The sequence below is a fragment of the Malania oleifera genome, chromosome 3 (assembly GCF_029873635.1).
Source record: "Malania oleifera isolate guangnan ecotype guangnan chromosome 3, ASM2987363v1, whole genome shotgun sequence".
In the NCBI taxonomy this organism is placed as follows: Eukaryota; Viridiplantae; Streptophyta; class Magnoliopsida; order Santalales; family Ximeniaceae; genus Malania; species Malania oleifera.
The window spans coordinates 43,364,850-43,377,191 of NC_080419.1; the positions used below are offsets into that span (position 1 = coordinate 43,364,850).

The 12,342-nt window shown below is 38.0% G+C and overlaps 1 pseudogene; it reads left to right on the forward strand.

Moving 5' to 3' along the window:
- Window positions 1–5,544: 5,544 nt before the first annotated feature.
- Window positions 5,545–9,972, forward strand: LOC131151292 (succinate dehydrogenase subunit 5, mitochondrial-like; annotated as a pseudogene).
- The last annotated feature ends 2,370 nt before the right edge of the window (window positions 9,973–12,342 follow it).

The following is a 12,342-nucleotide window of genomic DNA, read 5'->3' on the forward strand; positions in this document are numbered from 1 at the left end:
AGGGCACGTGGGTAAGCAGACCTACTCCAAGCAGGTTTGTAGTTCTGTACAGCTCGGCAGCTCTGTAGCTTTGTGCAGCTCGGCAGTGCTGCAGAGTTTTGTGCTATGCTGCTCAGCTCGACTCTACGCTGCTCTACACTGCGCTGCTCCACGTATTTCACTCACATACGGTCACATGATAAAGCATGTCAACTCTGTGCTTCTTGCCCATGTGTTGGTCACATGGATTGCAGTCAACTGCTACAAAATGTGAAGGAACCAACCAATAGCCATGACCAAAGAAGTTATGACCATGCGCAAACCCACCTACAAATTAACCGCACATGAGCAGTTATTAACTCACAAATAACCACCCACGTCAGGGATGGATTGCCCACAAGCAAGCTACAGTTACATCCTCCTGTGGGAGCAAGTCACGTGGAGAAGGACCAAGCTATAAGTACGGTAGGAACTATGCCTCTCAAGGTGTAAAGTCAACACAATCAGACTCGTAATTCTCTCTCTTAGAACTCTCTCCTTTTTATTCCTCCAGATATATTCACAAACTTGGCATCAGAGAGATCCCCCAGACGCCACCATGACCTCCCAAGAGCCTATTTTCATCTTGCAGATTTCAAAAAGTGATGACAAGTCTTCATCAACCTTCCATTCAATTAACCTTTGAAGCGGAAATCCATTTTTTAGCACCAACAGGATTGGTGACTCTGCTGGAATGTCTTAGTATCCTTGCACCATAAACATGCTGCTGCATAAAATGAAGAGAATTGTCTTCGAAGGGGCAAGCTAGCCTCCTAGTTACATCACTTGGAGCCAGGGGGACAAGAAGCCTCCTATGCAGCTTGACATCAAAACGAGTCACATATAACTAGTTCACGGCCTTCCAACGAAGGACTGAAAGGATTCTTGAAGAAATCTTACAGAACCAACAGGCGTCACCGCCTGAACAACCTGAACCACTTGTTGTATGTGTTGAAGAGGGAGAGTTATCAACCAGCTAACCATCCCTAGTAGCCGCAGCCTAACCAGAAGGTTGATTTGATGAAATCAGCATTGTTGCAAGTCACTCCACCCACGTTGAAGAAAAAATTGAGGAAATGAATGAACATTTCGAATGAATGGAAAAAGAAATAAGAGAAGGGAAACAAAAGTTAGAGTTGTTGGGTACGAAGGAGACAGACCCACCATTCAGCTCTACAGTCATGGTAACCCCATTACCAACCAAGTTCAAAATGCCACAAGTTGAGTCCTATGATGGAACCAGAGACCTTGTTGACCACCTCGACACTTTTAGATCAGTTATGCTCCAAGGAGTCCTAAATCCCATCATGTGTCAAGCTTTATTGACAAAACTAAAGGGGTCTAATCGATCTTGGTACCAAAGCCTGAAGCCCCATACAATTAATAACTTTAGTGACTTAAATCTAAAGTTTGCAACACATTTTGTTAGCAGCAGAAAAATGGCTAAAACTTATACTAGTTTGATGTGCTGAATCCTTGAAGAATTTTATAAGGTGCTTCACCATTGCAGCTTTGGAGGTGAGAAATCTAGATTTTGAGGTAGCTTTAGTAGCCTTTATGAACACCCTAAAACCAGGTTGATTTTTACAATCCTTGGGAAAGCAAGCACTAACAGATATGAGGGAACTTATGATGTAAGCACATAAATATATAAATATGGAATAAATGATGTTCGCACAAAAGGGAAGAAGTCAAATGAACAGCTAAGAAGTGTAGTCCTAGACTTGTAGGAAGAAGTCAAAGAACAAGCTCAAATCAGAGCAACTGCTTACAAGCAAGGGGTGGCTTGGTATTATAACTCTAGAGTTAAGAAAAGAGAATTCAAGATGGAAGTTTTAGTGTTGCGAAGGATTGGTTTCACTAGTGCTGAACTAGGAAACAAGAAATTGAGGATGAAGTGTGATGGACCGTACAAGATCACTGAGGTGATAAAGCCTGGGACCTAGAAGTTGCAGAATAGTGAGGGCCAAACACTTAAAATGACTTGAAACTACTACCTTCTCAAGAGGGATTTTCATTAAAGTTTGTAAACAACTTTGTTTGTAAATATTCATGTTTATAAATATGTATGATCATAAGATGTTGTGCTTAGGCGCAACAATGAGGTTGTCGCCGTGTGACTTGGAGGTCTCGGGTTCGAGGCGTGGAAATAGCCTCTTGCAAAAATGCAAGGTAAGGTTGCGTACTATAGACCCATTCTGGTCCACCCCTTCCTCGGACCCCACATACGTGGGAGCTTTGTGCACCGGGCTGCCCTTTTTATAAGATGTTGTGCTCAATTCATCATAATTTGTCTTTGTACAAATCCCTTGGGGGCTGGACAATGGTCCTCAGTGAAAATCAAGAACTTTCCAGGGAAAAGCTAATGATGTTAGAGTTGATCAAGGAAACATGTGAAGACCTCCCAAATGGAGGTCAGGTCGGCTAAGGCCACCTGTTAATCCAACAAGGCACAAAGATCTCCCAAGTAGAGGCCAAGTCGGCCAAGGCCACCTGTTGAGCCAAGAAGGCACAAAGATCTCTCAAGTGGAAGCTAGGTCAGCTAAGGCCACATGTTAAGCCAACTAGGCACAAAGACCCCCTAAGTGGAGGCTAGGTCGATCAAGGCTATCTGTTGAGCCAACAAGGCACAATGGCCTCCTAAGTGTGGGGTAGAGCAACTATAGCCACTTGTTAAGCCAACAAGGTCCAAAGACTTCCCAAGTAGAGGCTAGGTCAGCCGAGGCCACCTGCTGAGCCAATAAGGTGCAAAGACCTCGCAAGTGGAGGCGAAGTTGACTAAGGTCACTTGTTAAGCCAACAAGGAACAAAGACCTCGCAAGTCAATGCTAGGTCGTTCAAGGCCATCTTTTGAGCCTATAAGGCACAAAGACCTCCTAACTAGGGGGCAACATAACTATAGTCATCTTATTAAGCCAATAAAGCACAAAGACCTCCCTAATTGAGGCCTGGTTGACCATGGTCACTTGTCAAGTCAACAAGGCGCAAATATCTCCCAAGCAAAGGCTAGATCAGCTAATGTCGCCTACTAAGCAATAAGGCAAAAACGTCCAAATTGAAGGCCAGATCGGCTAAGGCTACCTATTAAGCCAACAAGGCACAAAGACTCTCAAGTAGAGACAAAGTCGGTAAAGGCCATTTGTTGAGCCTATAAGGTTCAAAGGCCTCCTAATTGTGATTGGGGGAGAGGGAGGGGGGGGGGGGGTTGGGTGGGAAGATGACTAGAGTCACCTTATTAAGCCAATAAGGTCCATGGGCCAAGGCCACTTGTTGAACCAACAAGGCAAAAAGTCACCTTACCAAGCCAGTAAGGCACAAAAACCTCCTGAGTGGATTCCAGGTCATCTAACATCACCTACCAAGTCAACAAGGTATAAAGACCTCCTTGGAAAGGCCATGGCAACCAAAATTAAAGCAAAATCATCAATTAAATGACAAAATTAAAAACTTTACCAGAAGTTGAGGACAAGGGTGAGAAAAACGAGGTAGAAATTATACATCATATGTCGTACTTGTGCAAAAGTTACATTGAGAAAAGATGAACCTCTTCTGAGAGAAGACTAAGGGTAAGGAAGGCATGAATTGCACCTCAATTAGAGAGAGATCTCGAGGAGTCCCATCGAGTCCCATCATTCCTTCCTCGACCTTGTTTAATTCACAATGTAGAGTAAGGAGCATTTTTTGGGAATAAAGCTCCGTCAGAAGTAATAAGGGATGGGACCCATTAGGGAACCATGTGCAAGGCATATGGGAGCACTGCCCAGCTTTGTTCTATGCTGCTCTACACTGCACTGCTCTGTGCAGCTCACTCGCGTACAAGTCACATGATAAAGCATGTCAACTTCATGCATCTTGCCCATGTGCTGGTCATGTGGATTGCATCTCAACTGCTACCAAATGTGAAGGAACCAACTAGTAGCCATGACCAAAGCAGTTATGATCATGCACAAACCCACACACAAATAACCGCACATGAGTAATTATTAACTCACAAATAACCACCCATGTCAGTGATTGAATGCCCACAAGAAAGTTGTAGTTACATTCTCCCATCGAAGCATGTCACTTGGGAAGGACCAAGCTATAATAATGTGAGGAACTCTGCCTCTCAAAGTAAGTTCACACAATCAAATTCAGAACTCTCTCTCTCTCTCTCTCTCTGAAAATTCTTCTTTTTCATTCCTTTAGACCTATTCACTAACTTAGACATCGAAGATATTGCCTAGAGGCCACTTGGACCTCCTAAGACCCTATTTTCATCTTGCAGAGCTCAAAAGTGACAAGTCTTCATCAACCTTCCATTCAATCAATGTCTGAAACAGCAATCCACTTTTTAACATCAACAATTACTAAAAGTACCTTTGGAAAATTTTGAAATAATCCGTGCACTGATTTTTTTTATTTGTTTGCTTTATTCTATGTTATTTGACCAATCCTTTTATATTTCCTAAGACAATTTAAGGCCTTTAGATTTGAAATATAGCTTGCTTTTTCTTCTTTGTTTGAGTTTGATAGGTTGGACATGATTAACTGTTCTTCAATGAAAATTTTGTCGTCTATTTGGGAACATGAATTTGAGTGAGCTTATTTGAATTTGAACGGCTCAAATTTAAATATGCTGTTTGGTTTTATCATTTAAAGGGTGAATTTGAATTTGGTTAAAATACAAACTACGTTTTAAAACCCCAAATGCATGGGTTTGAAGTTACCTAGAAACCCATGGATTTGGCATACAATTTCACGCCCAAATCCCTCTAACATAGGCCAATAAGGCGCATGGGTGAAGGCCACTTGTTGAACCAACAAAGCACAAGGTCACCTTACCAAGCCAATAAGGCACAAAAACCTCCTGAGTGGATTCCACGTCATCTAACATCACCTACCAAGTCAACAAGGTATAAAGACCTCCTTGGAAAGGCCATGGCAACCAAAATTAAAGCAAAATCATCAATTAAATGACAAAATTAAAAACTTCACCAGAAGTTGAGGACAAGAGTGAGAAAAACAAGGTAGAAATTATACGTCATATATTGTACTTGTGCAAAAGTCACATTGAGAAAAGATGAACCTCTTCTGAGAGAAGACTAAGGGTAAGGAAGGCATGAATTGCACCTCAATTAGAGAGAGATCTCGAGGAGTCCCATCGTTTCCCATCATTCCTTCCTCAACCTTGTTTAATTCGAAATGTAGAGTAGGGAACATTTTTTGGGAATAAAGCTCCGTCAGAAGTAATAATGGGTGGGACCCATTAGGGAACCATGTGCAAGGCATGTGGGAGCACTGCCCAGCTTTGTTCTATGCTGCTCTACACTGCACTGCTCTGTGCAGCTCACTCGCGTACAAGTCATGTGATAAAGCATGTCGACTTCATGCATCTTGCCCATGTGTTGGTCATGTGGATTGCAACTCAACTGCTACAAAATGTGAAGGAACCAACTAGTAGCCATGACCAAAGCAGTTATAATCATGCAAACCCACACACAAATAACCGCACATGAGTAATTATTAACTCACAAATAACCAACCATGTCAGTGATTGAATGCCCACAGGAAAGTTGTAGTTACATTCTCCCATTGAAGCAAGTCACTTGGGAAGGACCAAGCTATAATGACGTGAGGAACTCTGCCTCTCAAGGTAAGTTCACACAATCAAATTCAGAACTCTCTCTCTCTCTCTCTCTCTCTCTCTCTCTGAAAATTCTTCTTTTTCATTCCTTTAAACCTATTCGCTAACTTAGACATCGGAGAGATTCCCTAGAGGCCACTTGGACCTCCTAAGACCTAATTTTCATCTTGCAGAGCTCAAAAGTGACAAGTCTTCATCGACCTTCCATTCAATCAATGTCTGAAGCAGCAATCCACTTTTTAACATCAACAATTACGAAAAGTACCTTTGGAAAATTTTGAAATAATTTAGTAATTTCTGAAATTGATGATTGAAAGCACTGATCTTTAAAGAAAATAGTTGTCTTACATTCTTTAAAAGAAAAACCCGTGCACTGATCTTTATTTATTTGTTTGCTTTATTCTATGTTATTTGACCAGTCCTTTTATATTTCTTAAGACAATTTAAGGCCTTTAGATTTGAAATATAGCTTGCTTTTTCTTCTTTGTTTGAGTTTGATAGGTTGGACATGATTAACTGTTCTTCAATGAAAATTCTATCGTCTATTTGGGAACATGAATTTTTTGAATTTGAATGGCTCAAATTTAAATACGCTGTTTGGTTTTATCATTTAAAGGGTGCATTTGAATTTGGTTAAAATAAAAACTATGTTTTAAAACCCCAAATGCTTGGGTTTGAAATTACCTAGAAACCCATGGATTTGGCATACAATTTCACGCCCAAATCCCTCTAAGCCTGTCACTGTTGACAGTTGGGATAGAGTTGTGCGCTTCTCTTGAATATCACCAATTTGCCATGGCTGAAGCTCCTGCAGGACAATCCCACACTCCAAAGCAAAAAGCTACTGGTATGGCTCATCATCATTATCATCTTCTTCTTCTTCTTCCTCATCGTCTCTCTCTCAATTGAATTAGGCTACAAGCTCCTGTAGTGTTCTACATGTTCTCTTGATTGGTGTTTCTTGTGTTTCTTCCTTGGGTTTCATCAAGAGAAAGGTGAGGGGTTTATTTATTATTATTATTTTTTAATTTTTGGGATATTTTTCCTCTTTTAAAATACGACCCATAGCTTTTGGCATTTTGAATATTTTAACTATTTTTTGCTCTGACATTCAATGTGGTTCAGTTTATTGTTAGTCAGGGTTTCTCAGATTTAAGTATGGAGCCTTGAAGATTATGCTTGTAAAGTTTTGTTTTGTTTTTTTGTTTTTTGTCTTTTGTTTTTTTTCCCTGCATATTTGCAAATCTTCTAAATTATAATTAATCGAAGCAAGTTTCAGTTCATTGTAATATTAATATGGCAGTTTTAGATGTATCCCAAAGTAAAGAGAGTCATTTCTTTTTCTCCAAATAAGAAAATGAAGTCTTGAAATTTCATTATTGGAGGTAGTATGGTTGAATCTTCATGCCCGCAATTGTGAAATTTCATAAATGAAGTCATGAAATTTCATTAGGAAGAGAGAGAGAGAGAGATGCAAGTAAGAAGAAGAAAATAAAAAGAGGGTATTACTGCTAAAGAATACTAAAACATAAGCTGAAAGTAATTTGGTATTGATTCTGGAGATAACTTGTCAGAAAAGTCCTTAGCTATCTATTAAGTAGGCTCAATTTGATTTCTTTTCTTTTCAACTGTATTGCTAGCTACTTATTAAGTAAATTTGTCCAGCCATTGCATATTTGTACATTTGGGGTTATCTTAAGCTGCCTATCGCTATTTGTTTGTGCATAAGAGATTGTGCAGCTCAGTACTATTTTTTTTTTAGGCACTACTGCAGTTAGGCTCCAGCTCTAAAAGAAAGTAGCTATTGGGGATGGAGTGGCTGTAACGAAGTATTAGGGCTGCTGAGTACTATTGCAACTTTTCCTAGGGAAGAAGGGTTATCAGCACTTTGGAAAGGCATTGTACTTGGATTATGTCGCCAATGTCTTTATGGAGGTTTAAGAACTGGGTTGTATGGTTTTTTGTGAGTTTGAACTTTTTTCTTTCACGAAATTAATTAATTCTTTACAATATTTGCACTTCACTGAATTTTTATGCACAATTAGATCTTGGACAGGTCAAGCCTTTTTTTGTTAGCAGTGACTTTAATGGAAGTGTTTCTTTTTTCGAAAACATTCTTGCTAGTTGCTGCCCTAACAGCTGGTAAGAATGTTTGGTGACTATTCTGCTGCATTATGCTTTTTTATTTCTTTTTCTTTCCCATGATGCAAAAGCTATTCCTCTATTTTGATTAGTATCCTTGTGTTTGTTCATAATTGAGAGCTGCAAATGAGGACAAGCTTGGAGAGAACTGCAGATGAAACTTCTAGGTGAGGAGAAAATGCTGGACAAGAAGCACTGCCGAATCTTCTTTCTGTGCAGTGGAGGAGTTTGGTGGGATTCGTGTATCTCTGAGAATGGAAATTGATGACAGCATTGAATTGTGTGAGAAAACGATAGTTTGATTCTTGCAGTTGGATGTTTTGATTATTTGTTCTGCTCTGTGTGGAATGAATGAATATGCAACTGCAAATGGTGTGGTTTATTTTGAACTTTGAAGTTCGAAGTTTAGCTTGATATAAAATGAGTTGCTCTTTTTTTTTCTGTTTGTTTTTCGTTTTCATGGTGTAGAATGTGAACCTTGTCAGATGAGTTTGTGAATGCACTCCCAGTGGTCTATAAATGGAACACTGCATATTTGGGTGCATTTGGATCCAATGGTGAGGCCTATTTTTAGAAGAAAGTAGAGACTGAGTTGGGGACAAAGATGATACACTTGAAGATGATGTGCAGTGGCGTTGGTTCTGAGTGGAGGACGGTAAACTTAAAATTATGCATTGAGCTAGCTCGATAGATAGTTTTGTGAAGCATGGAATGTAGCAAATTGCTTAGAAAAGCTTTCATTATAATTAGATTTGTGAAGCATGGATTGTAGCAAATTGTTTGGTATAACTTAAGATGATTAATGTGTGAACTTCAAGGGTGGCTCAGGTGGTAAACTCAAGGCTCTCCTGGTTAAATGACCTGAGTTCGAGTCTTGGGGGCTACGGCTTTCCGTTTGAGACGATACCTTGGTATTTAAGTGGAGAATGGTAGAGGGGCCAGCCCATTATCCTGGTGGATTAGTCGAGTATCGAAAGAGACTCAAACACTGTCGTTTCAAAAAAAAAAATTAAGATTATTAATGCGTACATAACACTACTACTTTCCTGTAAATTTTATGTTTTGGGAAGCCAGATTTACCATGCTAACTGTGTTTATTTCAGCATCTGTTGCAAAATGAATTCCCAACTTCTCATTAGAATGCACATATGCTCTGACAACACTTGCCCTTTGATAATCGGTAGATCCATAGATTAATGCCCAACAGCACTGTTTTTTTCCTATAAAACTTGTGTTTGGGAAGGTGTACATGCTGTCCAACATGTGCTTATTTCTACAACTGTTGTATTTTGAATTGGCCCAGCACCTTGTGTTCTCATTAAACTCATATATGATGCAACAACACCCTGATGACTGTTGACCTTGAAAAACTGTTGACTAATTTATTCTGTAGCTGTGTAAATGAGCATAAGGTTTATTGTGCTTTTTTCTCATAAATTTATTGATCCATTGCAGGTTACAGTTCTTGGGGCTTCTAGACTTTCTGGGTCTTATGTTGAGCAAAAGAGGTCCATGGTATGAAATTTTAAATCAGTTGTGATGTTAATTAATTTGTTAGAAAGTCTCCGTGGTTCACGTGTTAGTAAATTTTTACTAGAATTGAATTTTTTCATTAAGTAGTGTAAAACCATTTTATCTTTGACTTTCTAATGAATTATAATATAACTCTTGTTATTTTGTTTTTTTCATGAATGTGTATAAATTTCTCTCTCACACACACACAGAAACTTAATTTAATATCTTCATTTTTAATATCTCAATTCTTATTGGCTGTGGCGAGGGCTTATTAAACTCTTTTTTTGTTTTGGCATCAAGTTTTAATTTTCATAAATTCAAGTTCAATTCAAATGCATAGGTTTTTAAGGTATTCAAGCAATGAACACATGTATCTCAAATTCTTAGTCTTTGAATACTATTCAACAATGAATTTGGAAATGCATGTATTTCAAATTCCTAAATTTTAAATACGTGTATTTAGAATATACATGTCAAATACGAATTTGCGTTCTCGAACACAACCTCTAATAAATTCATTATACTGTAAAACAAACACATAAAAAGTCATCTTTTGCACAGGTTCTGATTTGCATGTTTCTGCATTCTTTGATTTTGGGAGGGCTATTTGCCACATCTTCAACATGACAATAGCAATGAAGGGAGAATATTTAATTCAAGGATTTTGTGAGAGGGGAGATGTCCTCTTCTATGTTATGATTAAATTTTGCAATAGTTTCCATTCAAACAAAGTATAAAACATATGAGATTCAGTCCTGTATTATGTATTTGTTATTTGTTGGCATGGATCCTTTCAAACAGCACAAATAGAACCACAAGGGCAGGTCTTCTTCAAGTGTGGCACTGTATTTCATAAATGTTTCTAATATATTCTTCTATTCTTGGAACTTTTGGCTTGATCCTTAGCTAGATATTGGTTTTCTAGGATTTTTTATTTTTTATTTTTTTTAAAATATATAATAAGCATTAATTTTATTTTTTTTCAATATATCCCTGCTTATATCTCCCTTTATTGTGTCTTTAGGTTGCTGCAAATTCCCCTTTTACTAGACTTACTAACAAACTATTATTATGTTTAATGAGCCAACTTCTATAATACAACCTTTATTTGAGTTCAGGTGTGGGGGTAAGGCACACTTGAGCAACTGTTGGGGAATTAGGCATGCTCCTAAGAAGGAGACGATTTTCTCCCAAGGGGGAGAGTTTGAATTGGACTCGAGTGTTCATAAATTTATTCTTGTGGATGTAGACAAGTGGAAGAGGAGCGGTAGTAAGTGGACTCCCATGGTTTCATGCTCTTTTTCATGATTGAGTAATGACTCCTCGTCGTTCCTATGATATTAAGTGATCAAGAATGACTTTTATTCAAAGGGAAGTGATTGGAATTCACAAGTTGGAGGGGGGGGATTGTTGAAAATTTCACTTGTAAGTTTGTCTCACAATAAAAAAATAAATAAAATAAAAAGAAGAATAGTACTTATATACATAGTTGGGTTCAAGATGCAATAAACTTAACCTTTTAGGTCAGCTTGGTGATGACCCATGTATAACAAGTTCGTGCAAAGATCAAACTAATTTCTATATTCCTAACCTATAAGTTCACATTATCTCCAATTCAGTCTTTATTAATGAACAAAACAGATATTGATTGTCAGGAGAAACTTGTGTAGAAGATTAAAGCTACTCTTGTCAATTATGAGCTAATTTGTTCACTAAACTTTTGAAATGCACCTTTACTTAATTTATTTATAACGTACTAGGAGCATATGATATTTACGTTCCACCTTAAAGTAAATTTTTACCAATTACTTACCTCAAGCAATAACATATGCTACGATGGTTAGGACAAAAGATTGTGATCTGTATTATTACCATATGTTGGTGAACTCAAGTAGTTGTTTGATGGTCATTACAACGCACAGGAGATATATAATAAATGAAGAGGGGGGTCTACCACTTCCTTAGGTTCTCTAATTTTAAAAAACATCATTAAAGCAATTGGTACCTTAGGGCCGACCAAATTGAAAGGAAAATGACCCATTGAATGTTGGCCTCATTCTTATAGCCCGACTATCCAAATGAAGAAAGCTAGCATGAAGTGGTTAGTAGCCCTCAGTAGTAACTAATATTAATGCCAATTGGCGTATGTGATTCAGGTGGCAGGGCGAATTCTAGGAGTGCTGTTTGACGGTCAATAGTAATTGCCTCCCGGGTTCGATTCCTATCCCTGGGCTCCTGAAATTTACCTCCGTGTGGAGTTGTGGGGTCGGCTTCACGAGGCGTGAGATTAGTCACGGAGCGTAAAACGCACGTGGACATCCGGCGATATTCAAAAAAAAACAAAAAAAAAAAATAAACCAACAAAGATTATCAACAAATAGAGAATTCAAACTAATCTATGCAATAAAAAATCATATTGTCGAAATCCATTTGGCTAATTTCTTTTTCCAAGTCACCCTCAAAAGATCAAAGGAGTTTGGTCAAAGTTCACCTTAAATCACCCTATTAAGTAATCACTTTTATTTGGAAAAATAAAAGTCAAAAAAATAAAATTGAATACCTTAATAAGACTTGGGACATCTAGTGACAAGAATTCATTTTATTTTCATAGAAGTTCCAATCAAAAAGAAAAGTAGCTGAGTTTTGAGCTTTTTAAAGTGTCATTCGCTTATGACTTAGAGGGTCAAGTTTGCTATTTAGATTTGTTACACCAAGAGCTAGTTTTTAGAACTTTGTAGAATTAAATAGCTTATTTTAAAAAATTTGAATTAAATTAATTTCAAACATTTTAGGAGCATAGAATTAATGGGTCTTAGGGTAAAATTATTGTCATATTGAGGCTATAGGCCTAAAATGCCAGTCCATGAAATTTTAGTATGTGTGGTGTCAGTGTTTCGCTCAAGTTGAACACGTGCTATGGAAGCACACAATCAATCATGAAACGATCAACAGCCACTAATACAATCATTGAATGATGAAATATACTCAAAAAGCAATCAAACAATAAAAAGCAAAAGTAAAAAAACAACTAGAACACACAA